The sequence below is a fragment of the Grampus griseus genome (assembly GCF_964374135.1).
Source record: "Grampus griseus genome assembly, chromosome: 1".
Taxonomy (NCBI): Eukaryota; Metazoa; Chordata; class Mammalia; order Artiodactyla; family Delphinidae; genus Grampus; species Grampus griseus.
In genome coordinates this window covers 30,217,270-30,235,223 of record NC_139017.1, presented here as the reverse complement: position 1 = coordinate 30,235,223, position 17,954 = coordinate 30,217,270, and the positions used below count along the sequence as shown (strand labels likewise).

Here is a 17,954-nt window from a genome sequence, read left to right as displayed (position 1 = left end):
ACTAAGTTTGGAGTGATAAATGAATTGTCCAAGGCTATACTGTTAGTAAGTGAAGTAGCTAAGATTTGAACTCAAATTCGAGATTTTATACTTTTTTTCAACTGTCACTTTCAGGAGGAAAAAAATCATTAAATACCAGTATAAAATTATTATTTCAGGGAGAGAAGATTTTTAGAGAAGGCAATTCTATTGTTCGGAATACTAACTGAAGGCTCTTTTCATCATCAGTTCTCTATGTCATACAGCTCAATAAAACTGGAATGCCAAAGATCAAATTTTTAGGCTCACAGGGTTGCCCCACTTCTAGGACTGAGAATCTTTTTATAAAGAAATTAACATTAACCTAGTGCATACTGCCATTTACCTTACTTCATTTCTAAAAAAGGCAAATTATAAGTTACTCCCTATAGCTATCTTCACCTTTAAGTATCTGTTTGTTTCTCTTCATCTAGCAAGGGGATTGCTTATTTCAATTCCATTATTCAATTTGGTGTTCGATCAAATGATATGAACTAACAAACATCCACTACACTGACTGCATTACAACATCATCTAAAGGTAAAAGGAGAATTAGACTCTTCTCTAACTGCCATTATAGTCCTTTCATTCCACTCTCCCAAAAGCACAGGCAGGCCTTGAGCAATCATACAGAAAGTTTTTCACAAGTGAATATGTTAATTACTTATATAACCAATCTACTTTTTAAATAGTTGAGTAGGTCTTCAGAAAAAAAGAACTTTATAATAAATACGAAATATGTATAAGAATCAAAAGAGCACCTCAATTATAAGATATTTTTCTTTATAGCAAACTGTTACAATGTGGTAACAAAAAATATGGTCTTCATCTTTCAATCCATGGAAATTTTATTTGAGGAATTTTATGATTATAGGCTCTTAACCCTCCTCACAAGTTTTACAAAGAAACCATACTTAAAATTACAAATCAGTAACAGAAATAGTAAGAATCACCTTGGAAAACCAAGGAAAAGCCCTAGGACTAATATTGACTGCCTTCTATGTTTCTGTGACATTATTTTGTGATCTTGGGTAGTAAATTAACCCCTCCATAAATTTGTTTACTTATTTAGAAAGAGAAGTACTAAGAGACCCTTCCTATCATTACCGCAAAGAAATGTTTTAAAAGTATATGAGGAAATACAAAAAATACTTCTAATGTTTAGCAATTCAGCAGAAATTCAAACTATCAACCAAAAAATACAAAATGTACCTGCTATACAAATCTTATGCTTATCTATTTCATATGTCTTCTTGAGGGTAAAGAAACAAAACAAAAATACCGTTTTATTCTTCATTTTACATTTCCAACTCAATGAAGTAACAGGGTTTTGTGATAACACCACTTATCTCAGTTATTTATCCAACTGCCAAACACATTAAGTGAGGTTCACTTCCACATGCTCAGTATTGGTGCAGGAATTGTGGAGCATGTGGAAAAAGGGCATATGAAAGACATATCTCTGTGCCCAAGTGGCCCACAGTCTACCTGAGGAGGCTAAAACAACACACATAAAGAAAAAGAAATGGTCTGTGATAATGAAACAGGAATCAGATAAAATCAAGGAATTAGGTCAGCAAGTGGTAGTCTCAGTCAAGGTATTCATGGGTTTAATTTTTTTCCTCCTATGATTATTACATTTTAATAAGAATTTTTACCAAAGATATACAGATGGCAAATAAGCACATGAAAATATGTATGTTATTACCCATTAGGTTAAAACCACAATTAAACACATCTATCAGAATGGTAAAATAAAAAATAGTGCCAACACTAATTGCTGGTGAGAATGTGGAGGAACTGAAATGTTCGTATATTGCTTGTGGTTATTTAAATGATTTAGCCATTTCGGAAAGCAGTTTGGCAGTTTCTTAAAAACTAAACATGCAACTACCATACTACACAGTACTTGCACTCCTGGACATTTATTGCAGAGAAATGATAACTTATGTTCACATAAAAACCTATATACAAATATTTAGAAGCTTTATTCATAATAGTCCCAAATGGGAACAGTTCAGATGTTCTTCAATGGGTGACTGGTTAAGCAAACTTAAGCAATATTACATGGTATGGTATATCCATACCATGGAACACTACTCAGCAATAAAATGAAACAAATGATTGATACATGCAACAACATGTATGACTCTCCAGAAAATTATGTGGAGTGAAGAAAGCCAATTTCAAAAGGTTATATATGATTGCATTTACATAACATTCTTAAAATGACAAAATTATACAGTTGGAGAACAAATCAGTGGTTGCCAGAAGTTAAGGAGGGCATGTGGTGGAAGGGGAAGTAAGTTCGGCTGTAAAAGGACAGCATGTGGGATCCTTGCAGTGATGAAGATGACTGTATCAAAGTCAATACTCTGGTTATGAGATTATAGTATAGTTTTGCAAGATGTTACCATTGGGGGAAAATGAGTAAAGAGCACATGGGATCTTTCTGTATCATTTCTTACAGCTGCATATGATTCTATAATTATTTCAAAATAAAAATTCTTATTAAAATTTAATAATCATAGGAGGAAAAAAATTAAACCCACAAATACCTTGATTGAGACTACCACTTGCTGACCTATCTTTGCCCATGTTCTAATTGTATTGTTTGCTTGTTTCACTGTTGAATTTCGAAAATTCCTTCTAGATACTAGGCCTTTTTCATATATATGGTTTGTAATTACTTTCTCCCAGTCTATAGCTTGTCTTTTTATCCTCTTAACAAGGTCTTTCACAGAACAAAAGTTTTTAACTTTGATAAAGTCTAATTTATCAATTTTTTGTTTTATAAATCATGCTTTTGGTATCAAGTCTTAGAGCTATTTGCCCTGGCATAGATACTGCAAAGTTTCTTCTCTTTTCTCTTAACTTATATGCTTTTACATTTTATATTTAAGTCTGTGATCCATTCTGTGTTAATATACGTGGTAGTTTTGTATAAGCTGTGAGACTGATTGAGGTTCAATTTTTTGCCCTTTGGACATCCTACTACTGCATCAACACCATTTATTGAAAAGGCTAAAGGCTATCTTTTCTCCACTGACTTGCTTTTGAAGCTTTATCAAAACTCAATTGGTGATATTTGTGCAGGTATATTTCCAATTTTCTATTCTGTTCCATTGATCTATGCATTTATTCCACTGTTAATTCCACAGTCTTGATAGCAAAATCAGGTAGACTGATTCTTCCCGCTTTATTCTTCTTTTTCAAATTGTTTTAGCTCTTCTAGTTCCTCTGAATTCCATGTGAATTTTAGAATAATCTTCTCTATATCTACAAAAATCTTGCTGGAATTTTGCGAGAAATTGTGTTGAATCAGTGAGTCGGTTTTTGAAGGGAATTGACATCTTTACTACACTGAGTCTTCCAATCCACAAAAATATAATTTAAAATAAGGCATATTGCTATAGGGTGAATTGTGTCCCTCAAAAAATATATATTGAGGCCCAACCCTGGGACCTGTGAATGTGACTTATTTGGAAATAGGGTCTTTGCAGATATAAATAATCAAGTTAAAATTAGGTCATAGTGGATTAGGAAGAGTGGGTCCTAACCCAGTGACTGGTCTGGTGTCTTTATAAAATAAAGAAAATTTGGATACAGGAATGCCATGTGAAGATAGAGACACACAAGTAGAATGCCATGTGACAACAGAAGCATAAACTGGAGTACTGAGTCTACAAGCCAAAGATGCCAAGGATTGCCAGTAAGGACCAGAAGCTAGGAAGAGGAAAAGGAATAGATTCTCCCTCAGAACCAACAAAAAGGAATCAACAGTGCTGACATGTTGATCTCAGATTCGAGCCTCTGAAACAGCGTGAGAATAAATTTCTATTGTTTTCAGTAATAAAAAAGATATTTCTCTCCATTTCTTTAGATTTTCTTTGATCAGCATTGTGTAGTTTTTAGCATAAGAAGTCCTGTACATTTTGTCCTGTACTTACTTTTTTATTTTGAATGATTATAAATGGTAATATCTTTTTAGTTCTGATATCCATGTGTTCACTACTCTGATAGAGAAATACAATAGGTTTTTGTATATTTATATTAGATCTTATGACTTTGCTGAACTCACTAATTAGTTCTAGGAATTTTTTGTAGATGCATTAGGATTTTCTATGTAGACAGTCATTCCATCTGACAATAGTGGCAGTTTTATTTCTTTCTTCTTTGTCTGTATACTTTTTATATCCTTTTCTTGACATACTGCATCTGTGAGGACTTCAAGCATGATGTTAAATGAAGGTGTTGAGAGCAGCCATCTTTGCCTTGTTTTTAATTGTAGAGACACAAATGTTTGTATTGGGAACTGCAAGTTTTTCTTTTTCTATGGATTTCGCATTCCTTATAGCCAAATCTATCACCTACAAAATCAGACTTAAGTCAGTTCTGAAGCCAATTCTGACTGAGGCTGGAAGTATACCAAGTGAGAAATAATTCATCCTCTTTAAGCCCCAAATCAGATAGCTAATCCAAGAATGCTAGCCACTTCCCTCAGAACCTCCTTCATCCCTTGCTGCCCCAGAGGATGGTCCTGGGTAGCCCTGTGGATCTGAGTCTCAGACACTCTCTACCACCCTCCTATACTGGAAGAAGGTCTTGGCTCCTGCCGTCTTTAGTCAGGTCTCCTACGATGATAACTCCTAACATCCTGGATCCTGAAAATTAACTAATGTGATTTCTAACCATCATGTCTCTCTAGCTGGTGAGTTTCAGAAAATGGGTAGTATAATAAAACTTCAAAGACAAGGTTTTTGTTCTTCAAAAATGAAGCGGACTTCTGCTCTGGCAATGGAGGTCATTTTGCTTCTCACCAATTTCCTGCAGAAAATAATATAAAAGTTGAAAAAAAATTATAAAACCCTTATGTTTGAACTCATCAGAGTCATGAAGATAAAGAGGATTTTCAAAGCCAAAATTCTGAGATAAGGGAAGCCAAGAGGCAGTATACCTCCAAAGCAGGTGCTGAAAGGCTCAGAGACTGAATGAGACTGAATGAAGTATTTAAAAGTTCCACAAGGAAGGGCAAAAAAAATTTGACTTCACAGCCATTAAGGGATGAATAGCCTTGGGTGAAGATATAAGATGCCATTAGGGACCCCAGAGGGCTTCAGACTGAAAGTAAGGTAAAGAGAAAACAGATCAGCCCTCATAAAAACTTAAGAAAAGCTTCAGTTCAGCTCAACCCCTTAAAGGGTTAAGGGGATTGCCATTTCACCAAGCTGCTTTCAAGAAATAAATCTGACTCCTACCTGGAAAAAGAACATTCATTCAAGCTTCAAAATATCTTACAAGTTTTCATCTACAACATATGATATTCAATTAAAAATAACCACATTAAAAGATGTGGCCAGAGCTTCCCTGGTGGCACAGTGGTTAAGAATCCACCTGCCAATGCAGGGGACATGGGTTCAAGCCCTGGTCCGGGAAGTTCCCACACGCCGTGGAGCAATGAAGCCCATGCGCCACAACTACTGAACCTGCGCTCTAGAGCCCAAAAGCCACAACTACTGAGTCCTCATGCCCCAACTACTGAAGCCCGCGCTCCTAGAGCCCGTGCTCTGCAACAAGAGAAGCCACCACAATGAGAAGCCCATGCACCGCAACGAAGAGTAGCCCCCGCTCACCGCAACTGGAGAAAGCATGCACGCAGCAGGGAAGACCCAATGCAGCCAAAAATAAATAAATAAATAAAAAAAAAAAAAAAAAAAAAAGATGTGGCCAAATAGCAAGAGGGAAAAAAAACAGACAGTACTCAAAGACCCATGAGAAATCCAGTTATTGTATTCATCTGATAGGAACTTCAAAATAACTGTGATTAAAGAATAAAATAAGGTGAAAAATCTTAGCAAAGAGCCAAAAACTCTGAAAACAAAGAAAATTTAAATTCTAGAACTGAAATTTAAAACTTTGTGGATAGACAGAACAGTAGGCTATACAGAACCAAAGAAAAGAAATCAGTGAATTGGAAGATGAGTCAGAAGAAAAAATTAAGGCCAGAAGAATAAGAAAATAATGATAGAAAATTAAGAAAAGACCATGAAGAGAGCAGCCAAGATGGTGAAGCAGAATGACCCTGAGCTCACCTCCTCTCACTAGCACACCAAACTCACAACTATCTGCAGAACAACCATCAATGAAAAAGACTAGAACCTACCAGGAAAGACCTTCTACAAATAAAGGCATAAAGAAGGAACCATGAGACTGATAGTAGGGGCAGACTCATGATACAATCAAACCCTATATCCCCCTGGGTAGGTGACCCACAAACTGGAGAATATTTATATTGCAGAGGTTCTCCCACAGAACTGAGAGTTCTGAGCTCCACATCAGGTACTCCAGCCTGGGGGTCCAGTACCAGGAAGACAAGCCCCTAGACAGTTGGCTTTGAAGGCCAGTGGGACATACTTACAAGTGCCCCATAGGACTGCAGAAAGGCCAAGAACCAGCTCCACCCACCATTGAGTGGGCACCAGCTCTTCCCAACAGGAAGCCTCCATTAGCCTCTAGACTAGCCTAACCCATCAGGGGCAGTCATCAGAAGGAGGTAAACTATGATCCCCAACCGGCAGACCAAATTCATGAACAGGATGCCAGAAAGTACCCCAGGAACAACTGGGCCCTAGCCCTGTCCACTTGCAGGCCAACATAACCTTCAGGACACCCTGGACCCCATATGCAACTGTGTCAGGAACAAGCACCCCCTCCATGATCTGAAACAAGCTCTGGGAACCCCAGGTCCTGCAGCCAGACTCCAAGAAACAGCTGTGCCTGTCAGTAGTGTGGAACTAACCCCAGGATCTGGCTTCACACGCCAGTGGTGGGCAACAGCCCCAGAGTTTTTAGGACCCTGACTCTACCCATTAGTGAGCCAGCACTACTCCTGGGGCCCCCTAGGGTTCTGCAACCAGGCCTTGTGACCAGGCCCTGCTAAACAGCAGCTAACAGCATCCATACAAGGCAGGGTCTGGCAACCAACAGGACTAGGGGCCAATCAGGCCTACCAGACCACCCACATAATCAGGCTTCTACAACAGAAGGACCCACACAGCCATCTTAAGGGGAAACCCTACAGCATAAAGCTTGGGTGATGAGAAGGGAGTGCACTACTGGAACACACAGGATGTCTTCTATAGAAGGCCACTACTCCAAGCTCAAGAAACATAACTAACTTACCACATACATAAAAATACAAATAGCAATTTAGACAAAATGAGGAGGCAGAGGAATATGCTCCAGATGAAGGAAAAAAGATAAAACCCCACAAGTAGAACTAACTGAAGTGGAGATTGGCAAGCTACCTGAGAAAGTGTTCAGAGTAATGATGCTAAAGATGTTCAAAGAACTCAGGAGGAGAAGGGATGCACAGAGTGAGAAGTTAGAAGTTTTTAACACAGTTAGAAAATTTAAAGAACAACCAAACAGAGATAGAGAACACAATAACTGAAATGAAAAATATACTAGAAGGAATCAATAGTAGACTCAGTGATACAGAAGAGCGAATCACTAAGCTGGAAGACAGAGTAGTGGAAATCACTGCCACTAGACAGAAAAAAGAAAAAAGAATGAAAAGAAATGAGGATAATTTAAGAGACCTCTGAGACAACATCATGCACACTAATATTCACATTACAGTGGTCCCAAAAAGAGAAGAGAGAGAGAGAAAGGGCCTGAGAAAAAATTTGAAGATGTAATAGCAGAAAACTTCCCTAAACTGGGAAAGAAAACAGTCACCCAAGTCCAAGAAGCATAGAGAGTCCAATACAGGATTAACCCAAAGAGGAACACATCAATACAAATTGTAATCAAACTCACAAAAATTAAATATAAAGAGAAAATATTAAAAGCAGCAAGGGAAAGGCAACAAATAAAATAAAAAGGGAACTCCCATAAGGATATCAGCTGATTTTTCAGCAGAAACTCTGCAGGCCAGAAGGGAGTGGCATGATATAAAGTGATGAATGGGAAAAACCTACAACCAAGAATACTCTACCCAGCAAGTCTGTCATTCACATTTGATGGAGAAAGCAAAAGCTTTACAGACAAGCAGAATCTAAAAGAATTCAGTACCAGCAAACCAGTTTTACAAAAAATGTAAAAGGAACTTAGAAAAAGAAACACAAAACAAAAAGGTAGTAACTAGAAACAAGAAAGTTACAAAGTAAAAACTCACTGCTAAAGGCAAACATAGAGTAAATGTAGGATATCATTCCCACACAAAGGCAGTAGAGAAATTAAAAGATAAAAGTAGTAAAATCATGAATCTGCCTGGGGGAGAGGGATCTGGAATCTACATGGTTGTGGGGGCCCCCCTTGATTTTGGATATTCTTTTGACCTTACACCACTCAAAAGGTAAAGTGAGATGAACCATTTGCAGCACGCAACAGCTATTAGAGGTTACTATTGATAGATCCTTCACACGGGTTTGTGTGAGTGTGAATGTGCGCCTGCTTTTGCGAGAAAGTGTGTGTCCGCGAGTGTGCTTGTTTGTATGACAACCAAAGCGGGTATATAGTACTGTAGATTTCAACAGCATGAAAATATTCTCTGGCTACTTGGGCTCCCAGTCCAAAGACCCCCAGCTTTCACCGTCCCCTTCCTTCTCCACTCCTCCCTTCTTCGTTTTACCTTTGATGAGTTTTTGGCTTACTTTTTGGCAGAATCACTTGGACACATTTTTGCTGGTGCAGGGAGATCAGATCAATGGAACTTTGAAAACTGATTATTTTTCTCCTTGTGTGATTTTAAAAATAGAAGAAGAGAAAATAGAGTAGTGCAAGATAAGCTAGAGGATTTTTAAATTTTCTGATGAACTTTGAGGATCCATAAAGAAGAAACCAAATGAAGTGTTTACTGTCATTATCCCTATTTGATGAAGAGAATACTGAGGCTCACAGAGAATTAATAACTTGTCCAAGATCATCTAATGTCAAGTAATCAAGAGTGAATGACCTGAAAGCACACACACCAACTGGGACCAGCCGTTGATTGAGGGGAAAACTTATAGAGACAGAGCAGTAGCAGGCCTGTGGACAGGCTCTGTCCCTGTAGGAGAGAATATCTTAAACAAACTTATGAGAAGAACACAAGGCCACTTGGATGAAAACTCACTGTACTCAGCTACAAGGGCCATGTCCTTTTTATTAATCTCTTCATCAGTACTGCAAGAAAAAGCTTCTCAGCCTTCATGTTAAGTCAGCCAACTACTTGGCTGTAGTTTCGAGTTGCTGGTGGTAATGCAAACTAGCAGCTGTGTGGTTAATGAGGGGCCTTTCCATTTGTACCAACCATTTGCTGAGTGTCCTCCTGGCCGTCACCTTCAGCCCCAGAAGCTACTGTTTGGCAAAGTTCACATAAATCTCTGGAGGAAAAAAAGATGGCAGAATAGAAGTACCATGGGCTCACCTCCTCCCATGAATACACCAAAAACACAACCAACTGCTGAACAGCCATTAATAAAAAAGACTGGAACCTGCAAAAAAAGATATTCTATATCCAAGAATATAAAGAAGAAACCACGGCAAGACAGTAGGAGGGGTGCACTCGCAATATAATCAAATACCACACCCCAAAGGTGGGCCATCTACAAACTGGAGAATAATTATACTGAAGAAGTTCTTCCACAGGCATGACAGTTCTGAGCCCCACATCAGGCTCCCCAGCCTGAGTATCTGGCATCAGGGGGAGGAGCTCCCAAAGCATTTAGTTTTGAAAGCCAGCAGGGCTTGACTGCAGGAGCTCACAGGACTGGGAAAAACAGAGACTTCACTCTTTGAGGAGACACACAAGGTCTCACACGTACCAGAGCCCAGGTCAAAGGCAGTGTCTTCACAGGAGCCTAGGCCCAAACTACCCACTAGTCTTGGAGGGGTTCATGGGGAGGTGAGGTATGGCTGTGGTGCTCCCTGGAAATGTGGACACTGGTGGTGGAAATTTCGGGTACTGTTCAGACACATGAACCCTCGAGAAGGCAGACATCTTGCTTGGGTCATCAGCACCAAAACAGGGCCCCACCCAACAGCCTGTAGGCTTCAGTACTGAGATTCCTCAGGCCAAACAACAAAAAGGGCATAAGCACAACCCCACCAATCAACAGATGGGCAGCCTGAAGAGCTCCTGAGCCCACAACTACCTCTACACACAACCCTTGACATGGCACTGCCCACCAGAGGGCCAAGACCAAGCTCCACCCAGCAGTGGGCAGGAACCGACCCCTCGCATCAAGAAGACTGCACAAGCCTCTAGACCAGCTTCACCTACTAGGGGGCAGACAACAGAAGCAAGAAAACTATGTATGATCCAGCAGCCTGTGGAACCAACTGGGAAAACACAGAAATTTAAATAAAATAAGACATCAGAGGAATATGTTCCAGATGAAGAAAAAAGATAAAACCCCAAAAGAACAACTAGTGGAGTGGAGATTGGCAATCTAACAGAGAAAGACTTCAGAGTAATGATCATAAAGATGATCCAAGATGAATGGATAAAGAAGATGTGGCACATATATACAGTGGAATATTACTCAACTATAAAAAGAAACGAAATTGAGCTATTTGTAATGAGGTGGATAGACCTAGAGTCTGTCATACAGAGTGAAGTAAGTCAGAAAGAAAAAGACAAATACCGTATGCTAACACATATATATGGAATTTAAGAAGAAAAAAAAAATTTCATGAAGAACCTAGGGGTAAGACAGGAATAAAAACACAGACATACTGGAGAACGGACTTGAGGATATGGGGAGGGGGAAGGGTGAGCTGTGACAGGGAGAGAGAGAGTCATGGACATACACACACTAACAAACATAAGGAAGATAGCTAGTGGGAAGCAGCCGCATGGCACAAAGATATTGGCTCAGTGCTTTGTGACTGCCTGGAGGGGTGGGATAGGGAGGGTGGGAGAGAGGGAGACGCAAGAAGGAAGAGACATGGGAACATATGTATATGTATAACTGATTCACTTTGTTATAAAGCAGAAACTAACGCACCATTGTAAAGCAATTATACCCCAATAAAGATGTTAAAAAAAAAACCCTGATGTGGTTTACAAACTTCATCCTGAAATGAAGTTAGAGAGGCAGGCAAGGCCAGATCATAAAAAAAAAAAAAAAAAAAGATGATCCAAGATTTCAGAAAAAGAATGAATGCACAGTGCAAGAAGTTAAAACAAAATTTTAACAAAGAATTAGAAAATATAAAGAACAACCAGAGTTGAAGAATACAATAACTGAAATGCAAAACATACTAGAAGAAATCAATGGCAGAATACATGAGGTGCAAGAACAGATAAGTGAGCAGGAAGACAGAATAGGGGAAATCACTGCTATGGATTAGAATAAAGAAAAAAGAATGTAAACAAATGAGGACAGTTTAAGAGACCTATGGGACAATATTAAATGCACCAGCATTCACATTATAGGGGTCCCAGAAGGAGAAAAGAGTGAGAAAGGGCCTGAGAACATATATGAAGGGATAATAGCTGAAAACTTCCCTAACATGAGAAACGAAATAGTCACCCAAGTCCAGGAAGCACAGAGTCCCAGGCAGGATTAACACAGGGAGGAACACGCTGATACACATATAAATTGAATTGAAAAAAATTAAAGACATACAGAAAATATTAAAAGCAACAAATAACATAAAAGGGAATGCCCCTGAGATTACTGGGTGATTTTTCAGCTGAAACTCTGCAGGCCAGAAGGGAGTGGCATGATATATTTAAAGTGATGAAAGGGTAAAACCTACAACCAAGAATACTCCACCCAGCAAGGCTCTCATTCAAATTTGACAGAGAAATAAAAAGCTTTACAGACAAGCAAAGGCTAAGAGAATTCAGCACCACCAAACCAGCTTTACAACAAAAGCTAAAGGAAATCCTCTAGGCATAAAAGAAAAAGCCACCAGCAGAAACAAAAGAAATTACAAAATGGGAAAGCTCACCAGTAAAGACAAACATACAGTAAAGGTAGGAACTCATACACACACAAATATAATATCTAAACCGGTAATCTTGAGAGAAAGAGAGTACAAATGCAAGATATTTGAAATGAATTTTAAATTATGAGAACAGCAACTTAAAACAATCTTGTACATATATAGACTGCTATATCAAAACCTAATGGGAAAATCTACAATACACATACACACAAAAAAGGAAAAGGAATCCAAACACAACACTAAAGACAGTCATCACATAGCAAGAGAAGAGAACAAAACAGGAAGGGAAGAGAAAACACCTACAAAAATAAATCCAAAACAATTAACAAAATGCCAATAAGAACATACATATAGACAATTACCTTAAATGTAAACGGATTAAATGCTCCAACCAAAAGGCATAGAGTGGCTTAATGGATACAAAAACAAGACTCATATATATGCTGTCTACAAGAGACCCACTTCAGATCTAGGGACACATACAAAATGAAAGTGAAGAGATGGAAATAAGTATTCCATGCAAATGAAATCAAAAGAACGCTGGATTACCAATACTCATATCAGACAAAATAGACTTTAAAATGAAGACTGTTACAAGAGACAAAGAAGGATACTACATAATGATCAAGGGATCAATCCAAGAAGACATAACAATTGTAAATATGTATGCACCCAACAGAGGAGCACCTCTATATATATGGCAAATGCTAACAGCCATAAAAGGGGAAATCAACAGTAACACAATAATACTGGGGGACTTTAACATCCCACTTACATCAATGGACAGATCATCCAGAAAAAAAATCAACACAGAAACACAGGCCTTAAATAAAACATTAGAACAAAGGGACTTAATTGATAGTTATAGAACATTCCATCCAAAAGCAGTAGAATATACATTTTCTTCAAGTGCACATGGGACATTCTCCAGGATAGATCACATGCTGGGCCACAAAGCAAGCCTCGGTAAATTAAAGAAAACTGAAATCATATCAAGCATCTTCTCCGAGCACAATGTTATGAGATTAGAAATCAACTACAAGTAAAAAAATCTGTGAAAAGCACAGACACGTGCAGGCTAAACAATATGCTGCTAAATAACCAATGGCTCACTGATGAAATCAAAGAGAAAATCCAAAAATACCTAGAGACAAATGACAATGGAAACACGATGATCCAAAGCCTATGGGGTGCAGCAAAAGCAGTTCTAAGAAGGAAGTTTATAGCAACACAAGCTTACCTCAGGAAACACCACAAAACAATCTCAAATAAACAAGCTAAACTTATACCTAAAGGAACTAGAGAAAGAAGAAAAACAAAACCAAATTTAGTAGAAGGAAAGAAGTCATAAAGATCAGAGCAGACATAAATGAGATAGAGACAAAGAAAACAATAGAAAAGATCTATGAAACTAAAAGCTGGTTCTTTGAAAAGATAAACAAAATTGATAAACCTTTAGCCAGACTCATCAAGAAAAAAAGGGAGAGGGCTGAAATCAATTAAATTAGAAATTAAAAAGGAGAAGTTACAACTGACATTACAGAAATACAAGGGATCATAAGAGACTACTACAAGAAACCATATGCCAATAAAATGGATAACCTAGAAGAAATGGACAAATTCTTAGAAGGTACAAACTCCCAAGACTGAACCAGGAAGAGATGGAAAATATGAACAGACCAATCACATGTACTGAAATTGAAACTGTGGGTAAAAAACTCCCAACAAACAAAAGTCCAGGAACAAATGGCTTCACAGGCAAATTCTATCAAACATTTAGAGAGGAGTTAACACCTATCTTTCTAAAACTATTCCAAAAAATTAGAGCGGAAGAAATACTCCCGAAATTATTCTATGAGGCCACTATCACCCCAATACCAAAACCATACAAGATACTACAAAAAAGAAAACTACAGGCCAACATCACTGCAAAAGTCCTCAACAAATACTAGCAAACTGAATTTCAAAATACATTACAAAGATCATAAACCATTATCAAATGGGAATTATCCCAGGGATGCAACAATTTTTCAATATCTGCAGATCAATCAGTGTGATATTCCACATTAACAAACTGAAGAAGAAAAAACATATGATCATTTCAATAGATGCAGAAAAAGCTTTTGACAAAATTCAACATCCATTTATTATAAAAATTCTCCAGAAATTGTGTAATGAGGTAACATACCTCAACATAATAAAGGCCATCTATGACAAACCCACATCTAACACCATATTCAATGGTGAAAAGCTGAGAGCATTTCCTCTAAGATCAGGAACAAAACAAGGATGTCCCCTATAGCCACTTTTATTCAACATACTGTTGAAGTCCTAACCACAGCAATCAGACAAGAAAAAGAAAAGGAATCCAAACAGGAAAAGAAGAAGTAAAACTGTCACTGTTTGCAGATGACATGATACTATACATAGAAATTCCTAAAGATACTCCCAGAAAACTACTAGAGCTCATCAATGAATTCGGTAAAGTTGCAGTATAAAAACTTGATACACAGAAGTCTCTTCCATTCCTAAATAGTAATTATGAAAGATCAGAAAGAGAAATTAAGGACACAATCTCATTTATCATCACATCAAAAAGAATGAAATATCTAGGAATAAACCTACCACAGGAGCCAAAAGATCTGTACTCCAAAGACTATAAGAAGCTGATGAAAGAAAGAGAAGATGACACAAAAAGCTGGGAAGATATGCCATGTTCTTGGATTGGAAAAATCAATATTGTCAAAATGACTATACTACCCATGGCAATCTACAGATTCAATGCAATCCCTATCAAATTACCAATGGCATTTTTTACAGATCTAGAACAAAAAAAATCTTAAAATTTGTAAGGAAACACAAAAGACTGTGAATAGCTAAAGCAATCTTGAGAAAGATAAATGTAGCTGGAGGAATCAGGTTCCCTGACTTCAGACTATACTATAAAGCTACAGTTATCAAAACAGTATGGTACTGGCACAAATACAGACTTATAAATCAATGGAACATGATAGAAAGCCCAGAAATAAATCCATGTACCTATGGTCAATCTACGACAAAGGAAGCAAGAATATATAATGGAGAAAAGATAGTCTCTTCAATATGTGGTGCTGGGGAAACTGGACAGCTACATGGAACAGAATGAAATTAGAACATTCTCTAACATCATACACAAAAATAAACTCAAACTGGATTAAAGATCTAAATGTAAGACCGGATACTATAAATCTCAGAGGAAAACATAGGCAGAAAACTATGACATAAATCGCAGCAAGATCTTTTCTGATCCACCTCTGAGAGTAATGAAAATAAAAACAAAAGTAAACAAATGGGACATAATTAAAATTAAAAGCTTTTCCGCAGCAAAGGAAACCAGCAACAAAACTAAAAGAAAACCCACAGAATGGGAGAAAATATTTGCAAATGAAGCGACTGACAAGGGCTTAATTTCCAAAATATACAAACAGCTCGTGCTGCTCAATATCAAAAAACAAACAATCCAATCAAAAGATGGGTGGAAGATCTAAATAGACATTTCTCCAAAGAAGTCATACAGATGGCCAAGAGGCACATGAAAAGATGCTCAACATCACTAATTATTAGAGAAAAGCAAATCAAAACTACAATGAGGTATCACTTCACACCAGTTAGAATGGCCATCATCAACCAAATCTACAAACAATAAATGCTGGAGAGGGTGTGGAGAAAAGGGAACCCTTCTACACTGTTGACAGGAATGTAAACTGATACAGCCACTATGGAGAACAGTATGGAGGTTCCTGTTGTATAGGCACTATGGAGAACAGTATGGAGATTCCTTAAAAAAACTAAAAATTGAGCTACCATATGATGCAGCAATCCTACTGCTGGGTGTATATCTGGAGAAAACCATAATTCAAAAGGATACATGCACCCCAATGTCCATTGCAACATTATTTACAATAGCCAGGACCGGAAGCAACCTAAATGTCCATCAATGGAGGAACAGATAAAGAAGATGTGGTACATGTATACAATGGAACAATACTCAGCCATAAAAAAGAATGAAATAATGCCATCTGCAGCAACATGGATGAACCTAGAGACTGTCATATTGAGTGAAGTAAGTCAGACAGAAAGACAAATATCATATGATACTGCTTATATGTGAAATGTAAAGAAATGGTACAAATGAACTTATTTACAAAACAAAAGTTGAGTCACAGATGTAGAAAACAAAGTTGTAGTTACCAGGGGGTAATGGGGACGGGGGGGATAAACTGGAAGATGAGGATTGACACATACACACTACTATATATAGAATAGGTAACTAATAAGAACCTACTGAATAGCACAGGGAACTCCAGTCAACCCTCTGTAATGACCTGTGTGGGACTAGAATCTAAAACAATGGATAAAATTTTTAAATTAGAAAAATAAAAATTTTTAAAAATTTAAAACAGATTAAGAGGAGGCTATTTTGAACAACTGTGTGCCAATGCATTTAAAAATTTAGATAAAATGCACAAATTCCTAAAAATCAAAAAGCTAACCAAACTAACGTAAGGAAACATTTAAAAAACATTAAAATTTTAGGTAATCCCATAATTATAACTTTCATAGCAGCTTTCTCTCTCTCCCCTTTTTCTGTTTCTATGTCTTTACACGGTTCTCTTCCACCATTATGGACACTCATCCTATAGGTGAGGGCAGGAGAAGTCTGGCCATGGCTATAGAGATTTTCGGCTTACATCATCCCAGGTAGTGAGGCTTCCAAAATGAGAGAACTTGTCTCTTCTGGCATCAGAATAGGAAACCCCAAAGGGATAGGTGTTAAAACCACAAAATTCACATCCTACATTATCAAGATTCATTCATAAATATCTACTCAGTTCTTATGATAGATATTCATGATATCTGTTTCCCCATGCCTGTGGAACTTACAAACATAGTAAACAACAATAAAATATCATCAGCTGGCATAGTTTATTAGTCTAGAAGTAGCTCATCTATGAGGCAATCATACTTTTCCCGTAATAAGAAAAAGGCCTCTTTATAAGAATAATAAGGACAATTAATTTGGGCCACAGCACCAAAACTGGAAGGAATCTAGCAAAGAGAGGGATACATCCTGAAATGCTTTGTCCTCAACACTTAGCATGTAATCTTGCTGCTTGGCAGATCCTGGGCAGATTCTGTACCTTTCAGCTGTGACTTTTCTCATTCAAACCCGGACCATGTATCCATTCTGCTCTACTTTCCTGTCTTTAGAAGGCATCTGCATTTTTGGCTGCCATGACCATCTAGAGGTATCTTGGTTCCTGCTCCTTTTCAAGCTGGGTCCTCCAGTTTCTCATTGACTCTGTGAGCACTGAATACCCCAAACAATATCCTTTCACCAAATTTCTTTCTGCTTAAATCAATCAAAGGAAGGTTCTATGACTTGAAAGCAACAATCCGGCCTGATATAATCCCAATCTCTTGATTGACACATTGAGGGCAATCACAAAACAAGTACACTAACCCCTGCAATGCTCTTTTTTTCTGTTAAAATATAATAAATTCCCTTTGTTATTTTTCATTCATTCATGGAAGGTACATTTCTAAACAATTAAGGTACAGTAGTGGCAGGATAAAAATAGTACTAACCTTCATGAAATTTACAATTCCTTTGATATTTTTGTTGTTGGCAACCAGAAGATATGACACATGCAGTCCAGATGATGACATTATTTGAAAACAGAATTTATCTTCCTGAAGCCATCATCTGAGGGTCAAACCTAATAGGAACTCTATTGCCCTTTCAAATGGCCAACAATCTAGATACACAGACTAAATGTCAAATATTACCAAATTTGTATTTTTTGGAAAAAAATGCCTCTTTGCCATTAAGCTACTAGCTCTTTACTTACTGATGCTTGTTATGATTTATTTTATTTTATTTTTAATAAATGGGGGGGTGGGAATAATGGGTGAAGGGAGTATGAATTTACCAAAAGTAAATTAAGGGGGGA

General features: G+C 37.6%; 1 protein-coding gene across 1 annotated transcript in view; it reads right to left on the bottom strand.

The window, feature by feature from the left end:
• Positions 1 to 17,954, bottom strand: part of RGS7 (regulator of G protein signaling 7) — a gene marked incomplete at its 5' end in the record, with an annotated part of 606,922 nt that overhangs the window by 423,439 nt on the left and 165,529 nt on the right. The window lies entirely within an intron of this gene.